The 26,211-nt window shown below is 46.0% G+C and overlaps 1 protein-coding gene across 2 annotated transcripts in view; it reads right to left on the bottom strand.

Annotated features, from left to right (window-relative positions):
- Positions 1-26,211, bottom strand: part of Eip93F (Ecdysone-induced protein 93F) — a 305,088-nt gene that overhangs the window by 20,519 nt on the left and 258,358 nt on the right. The window lies entirely within an intron of this gene.

The raw sequence follows: 26,211 nt of genomic DNA on the forward strand, positions 1-26,211 counted from the left end.
GAGGTGTACATAACAGACGGATGGACAGAGATGTATATAACAGACGGATAGAGAGATGTACATAACAGACGGATGGACAGAGATGTACATAACAGACGGATAGACGGGGAGGTGTACATAACAGACGGATAGACAGAGAGGTGTAAAATAAACAGATATCTGGCGATGATGAGATAAAACATACTGGTGGACTGAGACGGAAACAGACGGGCATTTATATACATTTAGACGGTAAATGACGGGCATTTATATACATTTAGACAGAAAATGACGGGTATTTATAAATATTTAGACAGAAAATGACGAGCATTTATATACATTTAGACTGAAAATGACGAGGATATATATACATTTGGACAGTAAATGACGGGCATTTATATCCATTCAAACGGTAAATGACGGGCATTTATATACATTTGGATGTTAAATGACGGCATTTATATACATTTAGACAGAAAATGACAGCCATGTATATACATTCACATTAAGATACTTCGATGGACTTATAAAAGGATAAAGACAATATGTAAATAAGACGGGGGAATGTAGGTAAAGAGGCCTCCGTGGTTGACGATGCCGACCATGGAGCACGCACGGGCCTGCCCCGGGGGAGGGGGGAGTTCGAATCTTGGGCGAGGTGCAGTTCACCCAGGTGTTCATCCTCCCCTGGGGTAGGACGCCATTGTAAGGTATGGGTTCCAGTGTTGGCCAAGTCATTCTTTTTCTAGAAACTCCTGTAGCGCAACGTGGCGCTACTTCCAGCAGCAGGGAAACTATAGACTCCTTAGGAGGCGAAGTCCGGTAACACCAGGGTGTGTGTGTGTGTGTGTGTGTGTGTGTGTGTGTGTGTGTGTGTGTGTTTCGTGATAGCGACATCAGAAAAATTAGTGTCGAAATTCGTAGAACGAACGACGAAATACTTTCGTCCGTTTCCTTGCGCTACCTCGCTGACGCGGGAGACGGCGATAAAGTATAATAAAAAAAATAATAGAAATAATAATAATAAAATCACATTAGATTCTTATTGTACTCCAGCCATTAAATTCCCATACCTTTAATAAGCTAATAAAGTGAGAGCAAGTTAGAATATGTATTCCAATGTTCCAAAACATCACCAAACCATCTCAGTCCCTTGTCACATATAGTCCCATGTATATCTCAGTCCCTCGTCACATATAGTCCCATGTATATCTCAGTCCCTCGTCACATATAGTCCCATGTATATATCAGTCCCTCGTCACATATAGTCCCATGTATATAGTCCTACACCACTCATACTCGTACAACGGGGCTTCACTTCGCTATTAAGACAGCAGAAAATAAACTAGGAGAGAAAACAACTCATTACCATGCGGTATACGGGGGGCGGCGGCGCCATACCGCCAGGGGAATTTTATAGGGAAGTGATGAATGGAAAAATAAGGCCTTCTCCCCCCACCCCCCCACCAGTTTAATATCTGCTCTGCGTTTCTGAAACTGAAACACATGATTAAAATGGCGAAGTGGATATATATATATATATATATATTTTTTTTTTTTCAAACTATTCGCCATTTCCCGCGTTAGCGAGGTAGCGTTAAGAACAGAGAACTGGGCCTTTGAGGGAATATCCTCACCTGGCCCCTTCTCTGTTCCTTCTTTTGGAAAAAAAAAAATGAGAGGGGAGGATTTCCAGCCCCCTGCTCCCTCCCCTTTTAGTTGCCTTCTACAACACGCAGGGAATACGTGGGAAGTATTCTTTCTCCCCTATATATATATATATATATATATATATATATATATATATATATATATATTCTTTTTCCTCTCTACTCATAATAGATATCAATGGGGTGGGGGGGAGGGGGGGAATGCGTCTAGCTTTGATAATGGGGTGTTATTTGTAAGTCAGTCTCTCTCTCTCTCTCTCTCTCTCTCTCTCTCTCTCTCTCTCTCTCTCTCTCTCTCTCTCCCTGTCTGGTAGCTGGTCGGCAATCATCGACCAGTGTAGAGGCGGGAGCATCACGTACCTATCCAACCTAACCTAACTCCCCCCCCCAACCCCAACCCCGGCTGGGTATGGGGAGGGGTTAGTGAGTGTTGGGGGTTGGGTGGGGGGTGGGGTTTGCGAGCCAGCACTTCCGTGGCTGTCGAGTATCACTCCTGTGCTCCCAGGTAGCTGTCCTTCCCTTTGCCTCACCCTCACACACGTGTGGGCGCTGCCAGGTTTCAGTCTTTCCAATGTGGTCGAGTGTGTTGTTGGTCGTGGCTGGTCGAATGTGGTCGAGGGTGTTGTTGGTCGAGGAGAGACTGGTCGAATGTGGTCGAGGGGGTTGTTGGTCGAGGAGAGACTGGTCGAATGCCCCCCGCCGAACGAAGCCAGGCCAGGATATAGGCATGGTATGGTGGGCGGCGAGGTGGAGGGTGGGTGGGTGGAAGGGAGGGAGGGGAGGGAGGGGTGGTTAGGCAGGGGAGGCAGGGCGGCCCGAGGCCCAGTCCGGGGTGGGGGGAGGGGGGGGGGTGTGGTGTGGTGGGGGGGGGGGGGGGAGGGTAGCGGTCGTTGCTACGGCAATGATGACGGCTGTCAATACTACACATCCTGTAGCGCCCTACCACACCCCACCACACCACCACCACCCCTTACTGCTGGGCGTGGCACCTGCACACACACACACACACACACACCTGTACCACCACACACACCCATTACACCCTCACACCCACACCCTCACACCTGGTTTTCACCACCACCCCCCCCCTCCCTAACTAACTAACTAACCCCCCCCTAACTAACCCCACCCTCCCTTGCCCCCACCTGCACCACAACAGCACCTGTAGCACGGCCCGGAACCCACCTGCACATCTGTCTCACAGCCCCCACACCTGCACAGTGAGGTTCAGGACACACCTGCACAGTGAGGTTCAGGACACACTTGCACAGTGAGGTTCAGGACACACCTGCACATGTGTCTCACAGCCCCCACACCTGCACAGTGAGGTTCAGGACACACCTGCACATGTGTCTCACAGGCCCCACACCTGCACAGCGAGGCTCAGGACCTACCTGCACATCTGTCCTAGAGACCGACTTGCAACACACCTGCACAGCAGCATGAACCCGGAACCGACCTGCACATCTGTCCTAGAGACCCACTTGCAGTACACCTGCACAGCTCTGGACCCACCTGAACATCTGTCCCACACTGTACACATGACCTAACATCCATCATCTACATCAAACAACTTTATTCAAAGATAAAACATTTACGAAAAATCAACCAAATTCTATTTATTTATTCTCAGTATTTTTGTTTCCTTCCATTTTCTTTGGTGTTACCTAATTACATTAGTCGTAACTATGTTGTTCTAAACGAAGGCCCTGAATTATAACTTAAAAAGAGAATTATTGTTATTTTTTTGTTAATTGTTATTTGTTTAACGAGTGATCAAACTACGGTAATGATTAACGTATGTTTAAAGAGGATATACAGAAATTTTAACTTCGTAACTTAAATAAAATACTAGAAAACGTAAATCAAAAAATTTATAAAAATCCAAAAAAACCTCATTTTTTTTTACAAATTTAAATTTTCAAAATTTACATAAAGACGATTAATTTGAACTAATCAGGAAATTAAAAAAAAATTGAATTGGAGGTTAATTTATTTTTTGTTAAAATTTTTCGTATGAATAATCATTTTTTTTTCTTTAAGTGAAATGCATTTTCCCTTAACAGTGCTTTTAAATTCCGTGCAGTGTAATGGTATGATATACCAACAGTGATATTTTCCTCAAATAAATATGAAATTAATAAATTTAAATAAATCAATTTTCTTTAATAGACTCATCATCCATTTCACCAAAGTCGAAATCCAGGTTCACTGTACGTGCACCAGGTTCACTGTACGTGCACCAGGTTCACTGTACGTGCACCAGGTTCACTGTACGTGCACCAGATTCACTGTACGTGCACCAGGTTCACTGTACGTGCACCAGATTCACTGTACGTGCACCAGGTTCACTGTACGTGCATCAGGTTCACTGTACGTGCACCAGGTTCACTGTACGTGCACCAGATTCACTGTACGTGCACCAGGTTCACTGTACGTGCACCAGGTTCACTGTACGTGCACCAGATTCACTGTACGTGCACCAGGTTCACTGTACGTGCACCAGGTTCACTGTACGTGCATCAGGTTCACTGTACGTGCACCAGGTTCACTGTACGTGCACCAGGTTCACTGTACGTGCATCAGGTTCACTGTACGTGCACCAAGTTCACTGTACGTGCACCAGATTCACTGTACGTGCACCAGGTTCACTGTACGTGCACCAGGTTCACTGTACGTGCACCAGATTCACTGTACGTGTATCAAGTTCACTGTACGTGTATCAAGTTCGCTGTACGTGCACCAGGTTCACTGTACGTGCACCAGATTCACTGTACGTGCACCAGATTCACTGTACGTGTATCAAGTTCACTGTACGTGCACCAGGTTCACTGTACGTGCACCAGATTCACTGTACGTGTATCAGGTTCAATGTAAGTGCACCAGATTCACTGTACGTGCACCAGGTTCACTGTTCGTGCACCAGGTTCACTGTACGTGCACCAGATTCACTGTACGTGCACCAGGTTCATCTGTACGTGTAATCAAGTTCACTGTACGTGCACCAGGTTCACTGTACGTGCACAAGTTTCACTGTACGTGCATCAGGTTCACTGTACGTGCACCAGGTTCACTGTACGTGCACCAGATTCACTGTACGTGCACCAGATTCACTGTACGTGCACCAAGTTCACTGTACGTACACTAGATTCACTGTACGTGCATCAGGTTCACTGTACGTGCACCAGGTTCACTGTACGTGCACCAGATTCACTGTACGTGCACCAGATTCACTGTACGTGCACCAGATTCACTGTACGTGCACCAGATTCACTGTATGTACTTATTTCACTGTAAATACAGCAGATTCACTGTAAGACCTGGAGAGTCACTGCAAATACACCAAGTTCCCAGAAAATGCAGTGATTCTACCGTAAAAATACCAGTTTCACTTTCACAAGGCTCCCGCTACAGTGTAATAATCCACCGAGTTTCACTGCTCGAGCTTCAGTTTCACTGTGGAAATAAATAAATAAAATCAATTTCACTCCAAGCGCTCCATTTTACCTATTAGGAACTGAGGCATCACTGTTGTAACTACACCAATTTTTGGGCAGCGTCGTTTTTTTTCACTGCATGTCTTTATCCCGTTTCACTGCAGACTTAAACCACGTGTTCTCAGGAGGGTGGGAACACGTGGTCACCACTGCATGTAACGCGTGCTGGACAGTGGGAGATAGAGGGTAGATAGATAGATAGATAGATAGGTAGAGATAGATAGATAGATAGATAGATAGATAGAGAGAGAGAGAGAGAGAGAGAGAGAGAGAGAGAGAGAGAGAGAGAGAGAGAGAGAGAGAGAGAGAGAGAGAGAGAGAGAGAGATGGATTTGGATGGAGGGGGGAGGGGAAAGAGAGGGAAGGGGGAAGGATGGGGGGAAGGATAGAGGGATGGAAGGAGAGAGAGAGAGAGAGAGAGAGAGAGAGAGAGAGAGAGAGAGAGAGAGAGAGAGAGAGAGAGAGAGAGAGAGAGAGAGAGAAATGGATTTGGATGGAGGGGGGGAGGGGAAAGAGAGGGAAGGGGGAAGGAGGGGGAAGGATAGAGGGATGGAAGGGGAGAGAGAGAGAGGGGGGGGGGGTTACCGAGAGTGCGCCCATACCATCCTTCACTGCACTGCCTGTGGGTGGGGGTGGGGTAGGGGGGGGGCTGTAGGACCCCATGCAAGGACACGGGAACAAAGAAACACCCCCTCCCCCCCCCCCTTCTATGCTGACATGAAAAACAAATACAGTAATGTATTTCATACAATGAGATACAACATCATCAAACCAAATCTATCTATGTTCCGGGAGAACTTCATTAATCCAAATCGGTCATGATTAATGATGAGGAGCTGGGAAGTTTGTATGATTAATGGGTTATATTGATCACGAGGGGGGAGGGGGGCCGCCCCAACCCACCCATTTTTTGGGGTTGGGTTGGGTTGGAGGAGCGGGCGGGGTTGCGCTCCACGCAGGAGCAGGGCAATGAGGGACTCCCCAGGAAGGAGAAGTTCCCCTTCACTCGATCGATATTCTGATGAAGTTTTGATCGTCTTAATCACACGCAGGTGTGACGAAATCAGTGATCAGAGAGTGGATTTCGTGGCCTGCGTATATACGCATGAAGTTCGGGGACATGCGTATATACGCATGGAGGTGAAGTTCGGGGTATGCGTATTTAAGCATGGTGGTGAAGTTTAGGGCATGCGTATATACGCATGTTGGTGAAGTTCGGGGTATGCGTATTTAAGCATGGTGGTGAAGTTAAGGGCATGCGTATATACGCATGTAGGTGAAATTCGGGCACATGCGTATATACGCATGTATGTGAAGTTTGGGGCATGCGTATATACGCATGGAGGTGAAGTTCGGTGCATGCATATATACGCAGGTAGGTGAAGTTTGGGGCATATATACGCAGGTAGGTGAAGCTTGGGGCATCCATATATACACATGTAGGTGAAGTTCGGGGACATGCGTATATACGACAGTAGGTGAAGTTTGGGGATATGCGTATATACGCATGGAGGTGAAGTTCGGGGGCATGCGTATATACGCATGGAGGTGACGTTCTGGGTCATGCGTATGAACGCATGTGGATACGCCAGACCTGACTCCGTCACGCACCTCGAGGTAATGACCACTGTAATTAACAGCAGTTCCTCATTAGATCAAGTGATAGAGTGACTCAGCAAAGATGACGTCACTTACCACATCAGTGAGTACGGCACGTGATCACAACGTGCGGTACGTGTTAAAGTACGGTACATGATCATAATGTATGGTCGATAGTAAAGTACGGTACATGATTACAATACATGGCACGTATGAAGGTACGGTACATGATTATAATGTATGGCCTACAGTAAAGTACGGTACATGATTATAATGTATGGTCGATAGTAAAGTACGGTACATGATTATAATGTATGGCCCATAGTAAAGTACGGTACATGATTATAATGTATGGTCCATAGTAAAGTACGGTACATGATTATAATGTATGGTCCATAGTAAAGTACGGTACATGATTATAATGTATGGCCCATAGTAAAGTACGGTACATGATTATAATGTATGGCCCATAGTAAAGTACGGTACATGATTATAATGTATGGCCCATAGTAAAGTACGGTACATGATTACAATGCATGGCACGTATGAAGGTACGGTACAAATGCATGCATATAAACATGATTGCATGGTATAGTCCCTCTGATAACACACACACACACACACACACACACACACACACACAGCCGCTAACTAACTTACTAACTAACTAACTAACTACCTAACTACTGCCACGTCCTGGTAACAACTATGACCTATGCCCTAACGACCAATTAGACGTCAATTGCCCCTCTCACCCCCTCGTATAAACCCCTTTCTATTTCCCCACATGTCCAATCCTTGGACACTCCCATCCCCCCCCCCCATTAAATCCAATCCAACACGTCCATTCCTCCAATCACCTCCTTCCCCTCCCTCCCAATGACCATACGACCAATCCCACCCAATCCCTACCATGACCACGTCAATAATCCAGTCCACTCCCACGCCACAGGTAATCCCCCTACCCCCCCAATCCCACCCCCCCTATGCAGTCATTAATCCCTCCCCCCTCCCCCCCAAACAACACCCTCCCCCCCAAACAACACCCTCCCCCTCCCTCTCTCGTCCTCCCCCTAGTCAAGTACATACCCTCTACACCCCAATCACCTTAAGGTCGTCTCCCCCTCTTCAATTCCAATCCCACATGACACTACCACCCAATCCCTATCTAATCAATCCCACACGGTCCCTCAACACCTCCCAATCCCACACTTTAAATAATCCCTTTTCGAATCCCGCCATTTCTTTTCTCTCTCTCCCTCTTCTGAGAGAGAGAGAGAGAGAGAGAGAGAGAGAGAGAGAGAGAGAGAGAGAGAGAGAGAGAGAGAGGTTCAGTCATGAGTCCTTGTGACTGATAAGTCTTGGCGGGAGGTCACGGGGGGGGGGAGGAGGAGGAGGAGGAGGAGGAGGAGGAGGAGGAGGAGGAGGAGGAGGAGGAGGCACCACCACCACCACCAGCTGGCAGGAGGAGGAGGAGGAGGAGGAGGAGGAGGAGGCACCACCACCAGCTGGCGGGAGGAGGAGGAGGAGGTACCACCAGCTGGCAGGAGGAGGAGGAGGAGGAGGAGGAGGCACCACCACCAGCTGGCGGGAGGAGGAGGAGGAGGTACCACCAGCTGGCAGGAGGAGGAGGAGGAGGAGGAGGAGGAGGCACCACCACCAGCTGGCGGGAGGAGGAGGAGGAGGTACCACCACCAGCTGGCGGGAGGAGGAGGAGGAGGTACCACCTGCTGGCAGGAGGAGGAGGAGGAGGAGGAGGAGGAGGAGGAGGAGGAGGCACCACCACCAGCTGGCGGGAGGAGGAGGAGGAGGAGGAGGAGGAGGAGGAGGAGGAGGAGGCACCACCACCAGCTGGCTTACGAAACCCAGCTTTTGGAGGCATAAGGAGGGGTGGGGGGTAGGGGGTAGGGGGTGGGGTGGGGGTGGTCTATGACGTCTGAGTACCCCCCCAGTGGGGTCATTTGCATACCCCCCTCCCCCAGGGGGGTCATTTGCATATCCCCCCTTCCCCCAGTGGGGTCATTTGCATACCCCCCCTTCCCCCAGGGGGGTCATTTGCATAACCCCCCTCTCCCCCCAGGGAAGTGAAGTACGGGTCAAGCAGGTCACATATGTGGGGGGGGGGTGGGGGGTTTGACCTCACAATGACCCCTTGGGAGATAATAGGTATAAGAGGGGGGCGGGAGGGGGAGGAGATATATATATATATATATATATATATATATATATATATATATATATATATATATATATATATATATATATATATATGACCCTTCCCTCCCCTCCCCCCCCTCATACATGTACATACATACGTATGCAAAGACGAAATGTATGAGGTTTATACAGTGACCTCGGGGGAGAGGGGGAAGGGGGGGCTGGGCTGCAGGACATGAGGGGGTGTGAGGAAGTGTAGTGTGAGGGGGAGCGTGAGGAAGTGTAGTGTGAGGGGGAGCGTGAGGAAGTGTAGTGTGAGGGGGGTGAGGAAGTGTAGTGTGAGGGGGAGCGTGAGGAAGTGTAGTGTGAGGGGGGTGAGGAAGTGTAGTGTGAGGGGGGTGAGGAAGTGTAGTGTGAGGGGGGCATGAGGAGGTGTAGTGTGAGGGGGGTGAGGAAGTGTAGTGTGAGGGGGGGTGAGGAAGTGTAGTGTGAGGGGGAGCGTGAGGAAGTGTAGTGTGAGGGGTGTGAGGAAGTGTAGTGTGAGGGGGTGTGAGGAAGTGTAGTGTGAGGGGGGCGTGAGGAAGTGTAGTGTGAGGGGGCGTGAGGAAGTGTAGTGTGAGGGGGCGCGTGAGGAGGTGTAGTGTGAGGGGGAGCGTGAGGAAGTGTAGTGTGAGGGGGCGCGTGAGGAGGTGTAGTGTGAGGGGGAGCGTGAGGAAGTGTAGTGTGAGGGGGCGCGTGAGGAGGTGTAGTGTGAGGGGGGGCGTGAGGAGGTGTAGTGTGAGGGGAAGCGTGAGGAAGTGTAGTGTGAGGGGGGGCGTGAGGAGGTGTAGTGTGAGGGGGGCGTGAGGAGGTGTAGTGTGAGGGGAGGCGTGAGGGCGTGCAGAGATGAACACCCCACTTGGGGTGTTCATCTCCTCACACTGTGTACACTACACATGAGGGTAGGGAGATAAACACCCCATTTTGTTGATGTGGGAGACATCCAATCTCCCCTCATACACCCCATCTGCTCATCTCCCCCTCATACACCCCATCTGCTCATCTCCCCTCATACACCCCACCCGCTCATCTCCCCTCATACACCCAACCTACTCATCTCCCCTCATACACCCCATCTGCTCATCTCCCTTCATACAACCCACCTGCTTATCTCCCCTCATACACCCCACCTGCTCATCTCCCCTCATACACCCCACTTGCTCATCTCCCCTCACACAACCCACCTGCCCATCTCCCCTCATACAATCCACTTGCTCATCTCCCCTCATACAACCCACCTGCTCATCTCCCCTCATACACCCAACCTGCTCATCTCCCCTCCCCAAGTCAGCCCCCCCCCCCCACAAGCGTACCAACACCCCTCCTCTGCCCCCGTCTAACCACATCTCCCCCCCACGCAATCACCCCCCCACACCCACGCCCCGATCAGCCCCCTCCATCTCCTCCCCACCTCATCTGCCCCACCATACCCCTAAATTACCTCCCCATCCAATGTGAGGGGCTGGAACCTGGCCATTCCAGGCCGAGCTGGGGCTGGGACCTGGCCATTCCAGGCCGAGCAGGGGCTGGAACCTGGCCATTCCAGGCCGGGCAGGGGCTGGAACCTGGCCATTCCAGGCCGAGCAGGGGCTGGAACCTGGCCATTCCAGGCAGAGCCGGGGCTGGAACCTGACCATTCCAGGCCGGGCAGGGGCTGGAACCTGGCCATTCCAGGCCGAGCTGGGGCTGGAACCTGGCCATTCCAGGCCGAGCAGGGGCTGGAACCTGGCCATTCCAGGCCATTCCGGGGCTGGAACCTGGCCATTCCAGGCCGGGGCTGGGGCTGGAACCTGGCCATTCCGGGGGTGGGGCGGGGCGGGGCCGGGGCGGGGCGCTGTACCTGGGACAACAGATGGACGACCATTCAACCTTCTTCCAAATTAAGATCCACAGATACAATCAATAACGCCGCAACCCCCCGGGGCAGAGAGAGAGAGCAAGCCAGAACGACCCCTGGGGCGTCGTGGCGATAAGGACCGACGGGGCTTCGGGGGGGCGGCCCCTGTCTGTTACGCCCTTGTTGCAGGCGAGGTGGCGGTTACCTGAGGCAGTCTCGGCGTTGCCCGGACGACCAGAGGGGGGGGGGGGGAAGGCTGGGCCGCCCCGGGGGGGGAGAGCCCCCCCTGCCTCCCCTCATGCTGGCTGGCTGGCTGGCTGGCCCCCCCGCCCCGGGGGGGGGCCTCCTCCCACCTGCCTCCCCTCATGCTGGCTGGATGGCTGGCTGGTCACCCCGCCCCCCGCCCCCCGGGGCCTCCTCCCACCTGCCTCCCCTCATGCTGGCCCCCAGGGGCCTCATGCGAGGCCCCGTGGGCCCCTTGCTTAACTTCCCCTCATACTGGCTGGGGCCCCCCCCAAAGGCCTCCCATCTCCCTTCATGCTGGGCCCCCCGGGGCCTCCTGCCTCCCCTCATGCTGGGCCCCCCGGGGCCTCTCATCTCCCTTCATGCTGGGCCCCCCGGGGCCTCCTGCCTCCCCTCATGCTAGCCACAGGGGCCTCCTACCTCCCCTCATGCTTCTCCACCGGGGCCTCCTGCCTCCCCTCATGCTGGCACCCCAGGGGCCTCGCACCTCCCCTCATGCTGGCCCCCTCGGGGCCTCATACCTCCCCTTACGCTTCCCCCCGGGGCCTCCTGCTGGGCCCCCGGGAGCCTCCTACCTCCCCTCATGCTGGGCCCCCCCGGGGGCCTCCCAACTCCCCTCATGCTTTCCCCTCACCCCCACCCTCCCCTCACCGCCAATCAAACTTAGCTCATATACGCCGTTGTTGTCTCGGGCCCTTGTGGGTTCACTACCCCGGGATGATATCAACCCCTGGCCATGCCCTCTGGTAAACATCCTTATCTCGCTCTTATCATTCTTATCAGTCCATTGGGATTATCGCAATCCTTATCTATTATCATGACACAGGCATTGGTCTTATCTTTATCTATTATCATGACACAGGCATTGGTCTTATCTTTATCTATTATCATGACACAGGCATTGGTCTTATCTTTATCTATTATCATGACACAGGCACTGGTCTTATCTTTATCTATTATCATGACACAGGCATTGGTCTTATCTTTATCTATTATCATGACACAGGCGCTGGTCTTATCTTTATCTATTATCATGACACAGGCATTGGTCTTATCTTTATCTATTATCATGACACAGGCATTGGTCTTATCTTTATCTATTATCATGACACAGGCGCTGGTCTTATCTTTATCTATTATCATGACACAGGCGCTGGTCTTATCTTTATCTATTATCATGACACAGGCGCTGGTCTTATCTTTATCTAGTATCATGACACAGGCGCTGGTCTTATCTTTATCTAGTATCATGACACAGGCATTGGTCTTATCTTTATCTAGTATCATGAACTACGATTACTTCCCCCCCCCAACCACCTCTTATCAGTCGCGGAGAATGGTGTTATCATCCTGTTATCATACGCCCCTCATTCCTCTTCTTATCATTCTTATCTCTCTCTCTCTCTCTCTCTCTCTCTCTCATGCTGCTAACCCCCCCCCCCTCCCCCTTTAGCCGCCCCATGAGAGAGGGGGGGGCGGGGGAAGGCTCCCCCCCTCCCCCCTTTTCTCCTTTGAGTATGAGATAATACGGTACGGTCATCACACACACACACACACACACACACAGACACACACACACACACACACACACACACACACAAACACACACACACACACACACACGGGGTTCGGCCAATCACCTTCCCCCCCCCCCCTCACCCCGGGGTGATGGGATTGGCCAATCATACGTAGGTGGACGAGAGACAGAGACGAAACAACTCCGGGAAACCAATTAGAGACAGACAGGTGACTGTGGGAAGTCCGTAAGGTGAACACAGACAATATATCTTCTCCCCCCTCCTCAACCCACCCCCCTCCTCAACCCACCCCCCTCCTCAACTCCCCCCCCCCCCACCCACCTCCCCCTTAAACCTAATCAGGGCCAACGAAACACTTCAGTCTGATGAGTTGTGGGGGGGGAGGGAGGGGGAGGGGGGGTGGTTTGGATGGGGTAACACTATACACTTTATACATCTATCTATCTATCTATCTATTCATCTCTCTCTCTCTCTCTCTCTCTCTCTCTCTCTCTCTCTCTCTCTCTCTATCTCTCTCTCTCTCTCTCTCTATCTATCTATCTATCTATCTATATATTACTGTCACTGTCTATTACAACAGTGACCTACCGTGGACACTGCAAAACACAGCTGTGATCCAACAGAGCAACATGTAGCGTAGCAGTGATTTAACATGGTAGTGTTAAGCAGTGCAGTGATATACCATGGCACTGTGTAGCACAGCAGTGACCTAACATAGCATCATGTTGTACAGCACTGATTTGCCATAGCACTGCCTAGTACATAGCAGTGATATCAAGTGGCAAAATGTAGCACAGCAGTGATTATTAACAGGGCACTGCGTAGTTCTGCAGTGAATTAACACAGCAGGAGGACGCAGAAGCGCGATGATTTAACATAGCACTTTGCAGCATGGTGTTAGCACAGCAGTGTAATACAACAGTGATTTAACATGGCACTGTCTCTATACTAACAGCTATGCAAAAATATATGATGTGAACATATGGTATATACGACCCTTGAGCACGACGGTATATATACGACCCTTGAGCACGACGGTATATATACGACCCTTGAGCACACGACGGTATATATACGACCCTTGAGCACGACGGTATATATACGACCCTTGAGCACGACGGTATATATACGACCCTTGAGCACGACGGTATATATACGACCCTTGAGCACGACGGTATATATACGACCCTTGAGCACGACGGTATATATACGACCCTTGAGCACGACGGTATATATACGACCCTTGAACACGACGGTATATATACGACCCTTGAGCACGACGGTATATATACGACCCTTGAGCACGACGGTATATATACGACCCTTGAGCACGACGGTATATATACGACCCTTGAGCACGACGGTATATACGACCCCTTTGGCTTCACAGACCAACCTGCCCTTTGACCCTTGACCCCCCCATAAGAGATCGTTGCGTGGGGTTTATCAACATCCCCTTAATAATAATAATAATAATAATAATAATAATAATAATAATAATAATAATAATAATATTATTAAACCCCATAAAATAAAATGTCATTCATTCAACCCAAACTTCACATAATGTTTCTTTCCTTAAACCCAAACCCCATCTTCTTTCACCTTTATGGAGCGAAATAACGCAAACTATTCATTTATATTTTTTGTCTTTAAATGACATTATAATCTCCGTGTCCTTAGGCATTTAAACATTCATGTTATAGGAAAGGTTTTAGTAAAAATATTAACCATTCAACAAATTGCTTTTTAAAAACCGGGACAAAATATCAAAATACACTCTTGTTAACATGGCCATATATATATATATCTATATATCTATATATATATATATATATATATATATATATATATATATATATAAATCATATATATATATAAATCATATATATATATATAATTTTATTAAGGCTTGCTGGTTTGGCAAGTGTGTGTTAAGCGCTTAAGTGAGTGATGAGTGCCTGAAAAGTGTGTTGTAAGTGTGGGGCGAGTGTGTTAAGTGTGTGATACAAGAGTGGCAAGTGTGTATAAGTGTAATAAGTACTTGATAAGTGCATGATTAGTGTGATAATCATGTATAAGTGAAAGCTTGTGAACTGCATGATAAGTAGGTGTTATAAGTAGTTGATCAGTATTATAAGTGCGTTGTTATAAGTGAAAACTTGCCATGTGCATGATAAGTGTGTCTTAAGCAGGTGATCAAACTGGCAAGTGCGTAAGTATAAGTGAAAGACTACGATGTGTATGATAAGTATGTTATAAGTAGGAATTTAGTGTGATAAGTGCCTCATAAGTATGTCGTAAGTGTGTATACAATAGATATATATATAAATGTATACATATGTATACAAAAGATATATATATAAATCATATATATATATAATTTTATTAAGGCTTGCTGGTTTGGCAAGTGTGTGTTAAGCGCTTAAGTGAGTGACGAGTGCCTGAAAAGTGTGTTGTAAGTGTGGGGCGAGTGTGTTAAGTGTGTGATACAAGAGTGGCAAGTGTGTATAAGTGTAATAAGTACTTGATAAGTGCATGATTAGTGTGATAATCATGTATAAGTGAAAGCTTGTGAACTGCATGATAAGTAGGTGCTATAAGTAGTTGATCAGTATTATAAGTGCGTTGTTATAAGTGAAAACTTGCCATGTGCATGATAAGTGTGTCTTAAGCAGGTGATCAAACTGGCAAGTGCGTAAGTATAAGTGAAAGACTACGATGTGTATGATAAGTATGTTATAAGTAGGAATTTAGTGTGATAAGTGCCTCATAAGTATGTCGTAAGTGTGTATACAATAGACAATATGTATTTAAGTACCACATAATGACAGACGACCCACTTAATTCCATTTTACACCTTCTCACTTAGACTCAAATACTTTATCGCTCGCCAAAGTACATAGAAATTACTTATAAAAATATACTTAAGATATACTCAGCATACACACAAGTTAACGAAATTATATACGTAAGTTTTTATTGGGGGGGGATTCTGTTGCTCCAGAGTTCTTAACGCACTCTAATGTTACCTACGCACTCTACACACACACACACTTCACAATACGCACTCCTCACAATACGCATTTCTAACGCACTCTTCACAAAACGCACCCCTCACGCACTCTTCACAATACGCATTTCTAACGCACTCTTCACAATACGCACCCCCTCACACTACGCATTTCTAACGCACTCTTCACAATACGCACCCCTCACGCACTCTTCACAATACGCGCTCCTCACGCACTCTTTAAACCATCAAACAATCTACCCGCTCGTTACCTCGTTAACTATCCAATTACACCTTTCCCAGGTCAGTGTCCTACCACTGGCCAGTTTTCCCTGGCTTTCCCCTAACGCGTAGCGATTCTTAAGGTCACGTGTCACGTGCCTATATCAAACTGGACTATACGCAGTATAAAGCGACATTATAGCAGTATAGAAAACGGCCCATACGCGGTATAAGGCGACATGCTAACACCATAGAAAACGGGACTATACGCGGTATAAGGCGTCATTCTAATACCATAGAAAACGGGACTATACGCGGAATAAGGCGACATTCTAACACCATAGAAAACGGCCGATACGCGATATAAGGCGTCATTCTAGCACCATAGAAAACGGGACTATTTTCGGTATAAGGTGACATTCTAACAACGTAGAAAACGGACTCTCGGCATATTATATAACGAACTTTTCGAGCCCTACGAATGAACAAGCTGCCACTGAACACGCCCCAGAGACCTATGAATAGAAAACGACCTAGAGACTTTATATATATATATATATATATATATATATATATATATATATATATATATATATATATATATATATATATATATATATATATATATATATATATTCTTATGAGTCCATGGGATAAATGAAACACGAAAAGTTCCCAAGTGCATTTTCGTGTAATAATCACATCATCAAGGGAGACACAAGAGAGAAATATAACAGTCAGTTGATATACATCGAAGAGACGAAGCTAGGACGCCATTTGGTAAACATATATATATATATATATATATATATATATATATATATATATATATATATATATATCGACGGAGGGTTTAACATAAGCGATTAAGAGCGACGTGGCTATATAACATCTAAATTTAGAGTTTATATATATATAAATCTCTCTACAAATAAATATATATATAAATATATGTATATATTTATATGTAAATTTTTTTTTCAACCTTTTTGAGTAATGAATTGGGCTCAATCCAGTGCAATAAAAGGCAAGTGCAATACCCCTTAGGGAGCCACTGTGTTTGATTGGCAACAATACAATACAGTGGACAAAATACAGTGTGATACAGTACCCCCCTCTCCCTCCCTCCCTCCTCCCGTTAAACAGACGGATACAATCCCTCTCCCCCCTCCCCCCCGTTAACGGTCGAGATACAAATCCCCTGTTAACGGTCGAGATCCATTCATTGTCTGTCTGTCTGTCTGTTGATGGCGTTACAAAAATAAATAATGAAAGGGGGGAAAAAAATGAATATGATTTCTGAAAAAAATCTATTTTTTTTTTTCTTTACTGATGCTGTTGTGAGGTAGGTAGGTAGTTAGGTAAGCAGGTAGGTAGGTAGGTATGTATGTATGTATGTATGTATGTATGTATGTATGTAAGTAGGTGAGCAGGTAGGTAAGTAGGTAGGTATGTATGTATGTATGTATGTAGGTAGGTAGGTAGGTAGGTAGGTAGGTAGGTAAGTAGGTAGGTCGGTAGGTAAGTAGGTAGGTCGGTAGGTAGGTAGGTAGATGGGTCGGTAAGTAAGTAGGTAGGTAGGTAGGTAGGCAGGAAAGTGGGTAGGTAGGTGAGTAGGTAGGTTGGTAGGTTGGTAGGTAGGTCGGTCGGTAAGTAGGTAGGTTACTGCTGGGCATAAGTTGGTAGGTCGGTATGGAGGTTACTGACTCAAAGGTAAGTAGGTAGTGAGGTTAACTGCTGTAAGGCTAGGTAGGTAGGTAAGGTAAGGTGAGGTAAGGTAGGTAGGTAAGTAGGTAGGTAAAGTACCTACACGACGTAAGTAGATATGGACTCTGAACCACTCTACAAAGGCAAGAATTAACATAACGGTAACTAGTACCAAGGTAACACCAACCAAAAGAAAAGGTAATCGTAAGTAGATTAAATGGGTAGTTCCCGCAAGCTTTGTGAGGTAATTACTTATCACTAATGACAACACACACCTTACCATACAACACCTACAACAACAACAACAACAACAACAACAACAACAACAACAACAACAACAACAACAACAACAACAACAACAACAACAACAACAACAACAACAACAACAACAACAACAACAACAACAACAACAACAACAACAACAACAACAACAACAACAACAACAACAACAACAACAACAACAACAACAACAACAACAACAACAACAACAACAACAACAACAACAACAACAACAACAACAACAACAACAACAACAACAACAACAACAACAACAACAACAACAACAACAACAACAACAACAACAACAACAACAACAACAACAACAACAACAACAACAACAACAACAACAACAACAACAACAACAACAACAACAACAACAACAACAACAACAACAACAACAACAACAACAACAACAACAACAACAACAACAACAACAACAACAACAACAACAACAACAACAACAACAACAACAACAACAACAACAACAACAACAACAACAACAACAACAACAACAACAACAACAACAACACTACAACAACCCCCCCCCCCCCTCCTCAACCCTCCCCCCCTTCCCCTCCGCCCTTGTGCTCCGCGTTCGTATCCCGTGGACCAATGCGACACCACAACACACCTTACCATACAACACCTACAACAACAACAACAACAACAACAACAACAACAACAACAACAACAACAACAACAACAACAACAACAACAACAACAACAACAACAACAACAACAACAACAACAACAACAACAACAACAACAACAACAACAACAACAACAACAACAACAACAACAACAACAACAACAACAACAACAACAACAACAACAACAACAACAACAACAACAACAACAACAACAACAACAACAACAACAACAACAACAACAACAACAACAACAACAACAACAACAACAACAACAACAACAACAACAACAACAACAACAACAACAACAACAACAACAACAACAACAACAACAACAACAACAACAACAACAACAACAACAACAACAACAACAACAACAACAACAACAACAACAACAACAACAACAACAACAACAACAACAACAACAACAACAACAACAACAACAACAACAACAACAACAACAACAACAACAACAACAACAACAACAACAACAACAACAACAACAACAACAACAACAACAACAACAACAACAACAACAACAACACTACAACAACCCCCCCCCCCCTCAACTGTGTTGGTCAACACGGGCCTCAGGTCATCCCCCGGAAGGTCAAGCTGCCATCTCGACCCCCTGCCCCCCTCCTCAACCCTCCCCCCCTTCCCCTCCGCCCTTGTGCTCCGCGTTCGTATCCCGTGGTTCAGATGCGACACCACAACACACCTTACCATACAACACCTACAACAACAACAACAACAACAACAACAACAACAACAACAACAACAACAACAACAACAACAACAACAACAACAACAACAACAACAACAACAACAACAACAACAACAACAACAACAACAACAACAACAACAACAACAACAACAACAACAACAACAACAACAACAACAACAACAACAACAACAACAACAACAACAACAACAACAACAACAACAACAACAACAACAACAACAACAACAACAACAACAACAACAACAACAACAACAACAACAACAACAACAACAACAACAACAACAACAACAACAACAACAACAACAACAACAACAACAACAACAACAACAACAACAACAACAACAACAACAACAACAACAACAACAACAACAACAACAACAACAACAACAACAACAACAACAACAACAACAACAACAACAACAACAACAACAACAACAACAACAACAACAACAACAACAACAACAACAACAACAACAACAACAACAACAACAACAACAACAACAACAACAACAACAACAACAACAACAACAACAACAACAACAACAACAACAACAACAACAACAACAACAACAACAACAACAACAACAACAACAACAACAACAACAACAACAACAACAACAACAACAACAACAACAACAACAACAACAACAACAACAACAACAACAACAACAACAACAACAACAACAACAACAACAACAACAACAACAACAACAACAACAACAACAACAACAACAACAACAACAACAACAACAACAACAACAACAACAACAACAACAACAACAACAACAACAACAACAACAACAACAACAACAACAACAACAACAACAACAACAACAACAACAACACTACAACAACCCCCCCCCCCCTCCTCAACCTTCCCCCTCCTCCTCAACCCTCCCCTCCTCCTCAACCCTCCCCCTCCTCAACCCTCCCCCTCCTCCTCAACCCTCCCCCTCCTCCTCAACCCTCCCCCTCCTCAACCCTCCCCCTCCTCCTCAACCCTCCCCCTCCTCAACCTTCCCCCTCCTCCTCAACCCTCCCCCTCCTCAACCCTCCCCCTCCTCAACCCTCCCCCTCCTCAACCCTCCTCCCCCTCAACCCTCCCCCCCTCAACCCTCCCCCTCCTCAACCCTCCTCCCCCTCAACCCTCCCCCTCCTCAACCCTCCTCCCCCTCAACCCTCCCCCCCTTCCCCTCCGCCCTTGTGCTCCGCGTTCGTATCCCGTGGTTCAGATGCGACACCACAACACACCTTACCATACAACACCTACAACAACAACAACAACAACAACAACAACAACAACAACAACAACAACAACAACAACAACAACAACAACAACAACACTACAACAACCCCCCCCCCCCTCCTCAACCTCCCCCTCCTCAACCTTCCCCCTCCTCCTCAACCCCCCCCTCCTCAACCCTCCCCCTCCTCCTCAACCCTCCCCCTCCTCCTCAACCATCCTCCCCCTCAACCCTCCCCCTCCTCAACCCCCCCTCCTCAACCCTCCCCCTCCTCAACCCTCCCCCTCCTCAACCCTCCCCCCCTCAACCCTCCTCCCCCTCAACCCTCCCCCTCCTCAACCCTCCCCCCCTTCCCCCTCCGCCCTTGTGCTCCGCGTTCGTATCCCGTGGACTCAGATGCGACACCACAACACACCTTACCTACAACACCTACAACAACAACAACAACAACAACAACACTACAACAACCCCCCCCCCCCCTCAAATCATCGTTTTCTTTTCCTCGTGGTGTTTCCCTCCCCCCCATAGCAACGATAGACAGATAGATAGATATATATCCTCACCTCGTGGTGTTCTCTTCCCTTCCCCCCCAGCAACGATAGATAGACAGATAGATAGATATATCGTCGCCTCGTGGTGTTCTCTTCCCTTCCCCCCCAGCAACGATAGATAGACAGATAGATAGATATATCCTCCTGGTGTTCTCCCCTCCAGCAACGATAGATAGACAGATAGATAGATATACCCTCCTGGTGTTCTCACCCCCCAGCAACGATAGATAGACAGATAGATAGATATACCCTCTTGGTGTCCCCCCCCCCCAAGCAACGATAGATAGGCAGAAGGGGCCGCTTGCAGGGACCCGGGTATCGAACCCTGGTTGCTGACGGTGTCAGGCTGCTGACACATGGCCGTGGCTGACACAAACGTGTCGAGGTTACAGCTGTGACTTGCTGCTGACAACACACACACACACACACACACACACACACACACACACACACACACATACATACACACACACACACACACACACACACACACACACACACACACATACATACACACACACACACACACACACACACACACACACACACACACACATACATACACACACACACACACACACACACACACACACACACACACACACACACACACGCACACACATACATACACACACACACACACACACACACACACACACACACACACACACTTACAACAAAAAATTAGTGAGTCTTTGACTTTTAAATCCACTTAAGACAATGATTTCTGAAAAGACGAAAAAAACCGAGCCTTACACAACACGACTTCAACAAAAAGGTTTGTGGGCCCCCCCCCTTTTTCTGAAGGGGGGGGGGCGGTGTGTGGGGTAGGTGGTCACGTGGTGGGGGGTAGGTAGGTCGTCACGTGGTGGGGTGGGGGGGGGGTGGGGTCGTCATCGGCCACAGGACACACGTGGCGTCAACACCAGCCTCTGGAAAGAAAACGGGACGCGCACGGCGAGAGACGAACGGACATGGAGAGGAGAGAGAGAGAGAGAGAGAGAGAGAGAGAGAGAGAGAGAGAGAGAGAGAGAGAGAGAGAGAGAGTCTGTCCCCCCCGTCTCCAACCCTGGGGTGATTTCCAGGTGAACATTACCATGTTACTAATTCATCAATATAAACTCGTTGGTCCTGAAGAAGTAATTATATATAAATCAATTACCCCCTGTCAAGTTAATCATATAAATCACTGTCTTGATTAATCACCAAGGCATCTTATATCACGAGTCCATTTCGCCAGCGAAAGTGACTTTGCGAATCGTCCCGGACACCCAGCTCTCATTTGAAGCTATGAAGGATGGGAGTGAATTCCGTATGGATAGGCGATATGTCGTCTACAGGGATAGGTCTATCCGTAGGCCTGGCTGTTCAAGGCTCACAGGATGGGGGTACTACCCATCCCTGGGGGGGGGGGAAGGGGGAAGGATAGATAGTTTTTCAAAGTCCAGGACTCCATACTATCCACTGCATATACATATATATATATATATATATATATATATATATATATATATATATATATATTCCAAGCTAGTCTTCTCGTAGACTGAATTCCATTCTGTGGCTGAAACGTGGTGAACTTTACATTCCATTTTCTTACAGCAGTGGATATTGCTCCGTGCGTTTTATATGGCAACAATGGACAAAAAAAAAAAAATAAAATAAAAGAACAAATAAAGCCAAGGGAATATTTACCCGAAACCAATCCTGACCTAACCTGACCTGACCTGACCTAACCTGACCTTCAACGTTTTGCCTTCATCCTCAGTTTATTGCAACTGTGCTGCTTCCATACACGATAAATATTTATGCATTATCATCTTTCTGTCTAACGTTGTGAATGTTCCAATTACCACCCCAGTCGTTAACCAACCGCTGATGAGTCTTTTACTTTCGGTGGGAACTAGTGCGTGTGATTGGGAGATGTACTTGAGGAAGCGACGGAGGTCAAAAATCGACATATCACACCTAAATTTCCATCAACTTTCTCCAGAACTTATCACTGTAAAACAACTTAAATTACTATAATTTACAATTGATTTGGTTGGCCATTGGGCCTCCCAAGTACCAGGGGTCGTTAAGGGTGTAAATGCCAAGGTTTTACAAACTACACTGTTGTATATCAATCATGCTAGCTGAGACGGTATTGGGCAAGTGGAAATTCTAATGAGGGTTGTCTCATTAACACTACACATACATATTTAAACTAGTCAACCCATGTCATCCACCAGTTCCTTAAGAGAGGATGATCAGCTGGGTTGACTGTGGGACTCACTGGATCGCCCAGGATTCGAACCTATGTATCCTCGACCATGAGGGCGAGAGCCCGTGTGTGCATCATGGTCAGCAACGCTAACCACCATAACACAGGGTAGTCTATATATATATATATATATATATCCCTTGTTCAATTGACCTTATCTCTAAGATACAATATCGCTATCATTCAACCATCAACAATAGTGGATCTAATAAACTGTTTCTGCCTGTATCCCAAGTCCCACCAGCTGCTCCATATTCCATTTCACTAAAAAAGAAATAAAAAAAAAACAACCCTCCACGGCGTTCCATTTTCTATAAAGGTAAATAATATTTCGTTTCTATACGTTATCTGCGATCCATTTTCTATAAAGGTAGATAACATTTCGTTTCCATACGTTATGCGACGAAGTTCTGAGCATGTATCTGTAATCACATATTCCAGAAGATTGGAACCGAATCGGCAACCGCTTTTGATCATTGGTCCGTGTTCCTTCGTTTCATTCTAATGAGCCATTATAATTCAGTTGGCGATTATGTCATTTTGGTCTGTACTCGGTGAAAATACATGTTGATCTTCAATATTATATTCACTGTTCATCAGGTGTTCATAAATGGTTCTTACCAACGCTTTCAAAAACGCTATTTAAAACGTGTTTTGGCGTTTAGCGCTTAGCGATAACCGCTGGGTTTGGCTTGAGTCGGACTTAGCTAGCGCTTAGCGTTAACCGCTGGGTTTGGCTTGAGTCGGACTTAGCGCTTAGCGATAACCGCTGGGTTTGGCTTGAATCGGATTTAGCGCGGAGCGATAACCGCTCGATATCTACCTATCTACATATACCATCGCTCAATATCTACCTATCTACATATACCACCGCTTGATATCTATCTATATAAAGAAAAAAATAAGAAGAAAATATCTACCTGGGGTCAAAATGGTTGTGGCAGGTCACAACACCATCTTACAAGGTCAGGTCACAACAGCATCTTGCAAGGTCAGGTCACAACAGCATCTTACAAGGTCAGGTCACAACAGGACCTTACAAGGTCAGGTCACAACAGCATCTTACAAGGTCAGGTCACAACAGGACCTTACAAGGTCAGGTCACAACACCATCTTACAAGGTCAGGTCACAACAGGACCTTACAAGGTCAGGTCACAACACCATCTTACAAGGTCAGGTCACAACACGGGTAAGTTAACGACATATATAAATAAAACAGGGCAAGATATAGCAACTATATATATATATATATATATATATATATATATATATATATATATATATATATATATATATATATATATATATATATTACCAGTGTTTATAATTTCCGTCAATGTAAACAAACTCTTAATATCTTCCTAAACATCTTTTTCAAAACAATCAGAACGTCAGAGCTAATTAGCATTATATCCCCTCCTACGTATGACGTCATATGTATGACGTCATATATACGCCAGTCACATACGTCTCTGTTGCACTGCCACTGTGTATACAATGCCACACTGGGCACAGCGTGTGTTTCAGTGTATTTCCACTGTATAGTAATACACTGATGTTTCAATGTATTTCCACTGTCTATAGATGTATTGTTGCTGTTTCAGTCTATTTCCACTGTGTATAAATACACTGCTTCTGTTTCAGTGTATTTCCACTGTATATAAATCCCAACTCGTCTATGTTGTATATTTCGGTGTATTTCCACTGTATATAAATACAATGTCGCTGTTTCAGTGTATTTCCACTGTATATAAATCCCAACTCGTCTATGTTGTATATTTCGGTATATTTCCACTGTATATAAATACAATGTCGCTGTTTCAGTGTATTTCCACTGTATATAAATACAATGTTGCTGTTTCAGTGTATTTCCACTGTATATAAATACAATGTTGCTGTTTCAGTGTATTTCCACTGTATATAAATACAATGTTGCTGTTTCAGTGTATTTCCACTGTATATAAATACAATGTTGCTGTTTCAGTGTATTTCCACTGTATATAAACACAATGTCGCTGTTTCAGTGTATTTCCACTGTATATAAATCCCAACCCGTCTACGTTGTATATTTCGGTGTATTTCCACTGGGTAAACTCCACCTTCTAAACGTCGTAATTATCTTCATTAATGTGTACGTATAATTAAACTTAATTAATGATTACGAGGGGTCTCCGGTCCTTAATAAACCAGGTGTGAAGAGTGTTGCAAATTGCAATGCAATACACCACTGCTCACACACACACACACACACACACACACACACAACACACACACGCACGCAAACACACACACACACACACACACACACACACACACACATATATATATATATATATATATAACTAAAATATATACACACATAACCTCCCCTGTTTTTACAGGGTCAATGTTTATGATGTGTGTGGCGGGGTGGCGACGAGAATGGATGAGGGCAGCAAGTATGAATATGTACATGTGTATATATGTATATGTCTGTGTATGTATATGTATGTACATTGTGTATATATGTATATGTCTGTGTATGTATATGTATGTACATTGTGTATATATGTATATGTCTGTGTATGTATATGTATGTACATGTGTATATATGTATATGTCTGTATATGTATATGTATGTACACGTTGAAATGTATATGTCTATGTGCGTGTGTGGGTGTGTATGTATATACATGTGTATGTGGGTGGGTTGGGCCATTCTTTCGTCTGTTTCCTTGCGCTACCTCGCTGACGCGGGAGACAGCGACAAAGCATAATAATATAAATCATATACATGGAAAATAAATATATATACTTACGATTCATTCTAGCGTGGAGGATAAAACCAGTGTCATTTCAATAGTGGTAAACTGGCGATAAACACACAGACACACACACACAACAACACACACACACACGAGAGTCAACTCAATAATATTAAAAATTTTCCAAATTTCCAAGAAAAAAAATCACTGGGATAAATTTTCTCCTTTAAACGATT

Source organism: Panulirus ornatus, chromosome 40 (assembly GCF_036320965.1).
Source record: "Panulirus ornatus isolate Po-2019 chromosome 40, ASM3632096v1, whole genome shotgun sequence".
Lineage (NCBI taxonomy): Eukaryota > Metazoa > Arthropoda > Malacostraca > Decapoda > Palinuridae > Panulirus > Panulirus ornatus.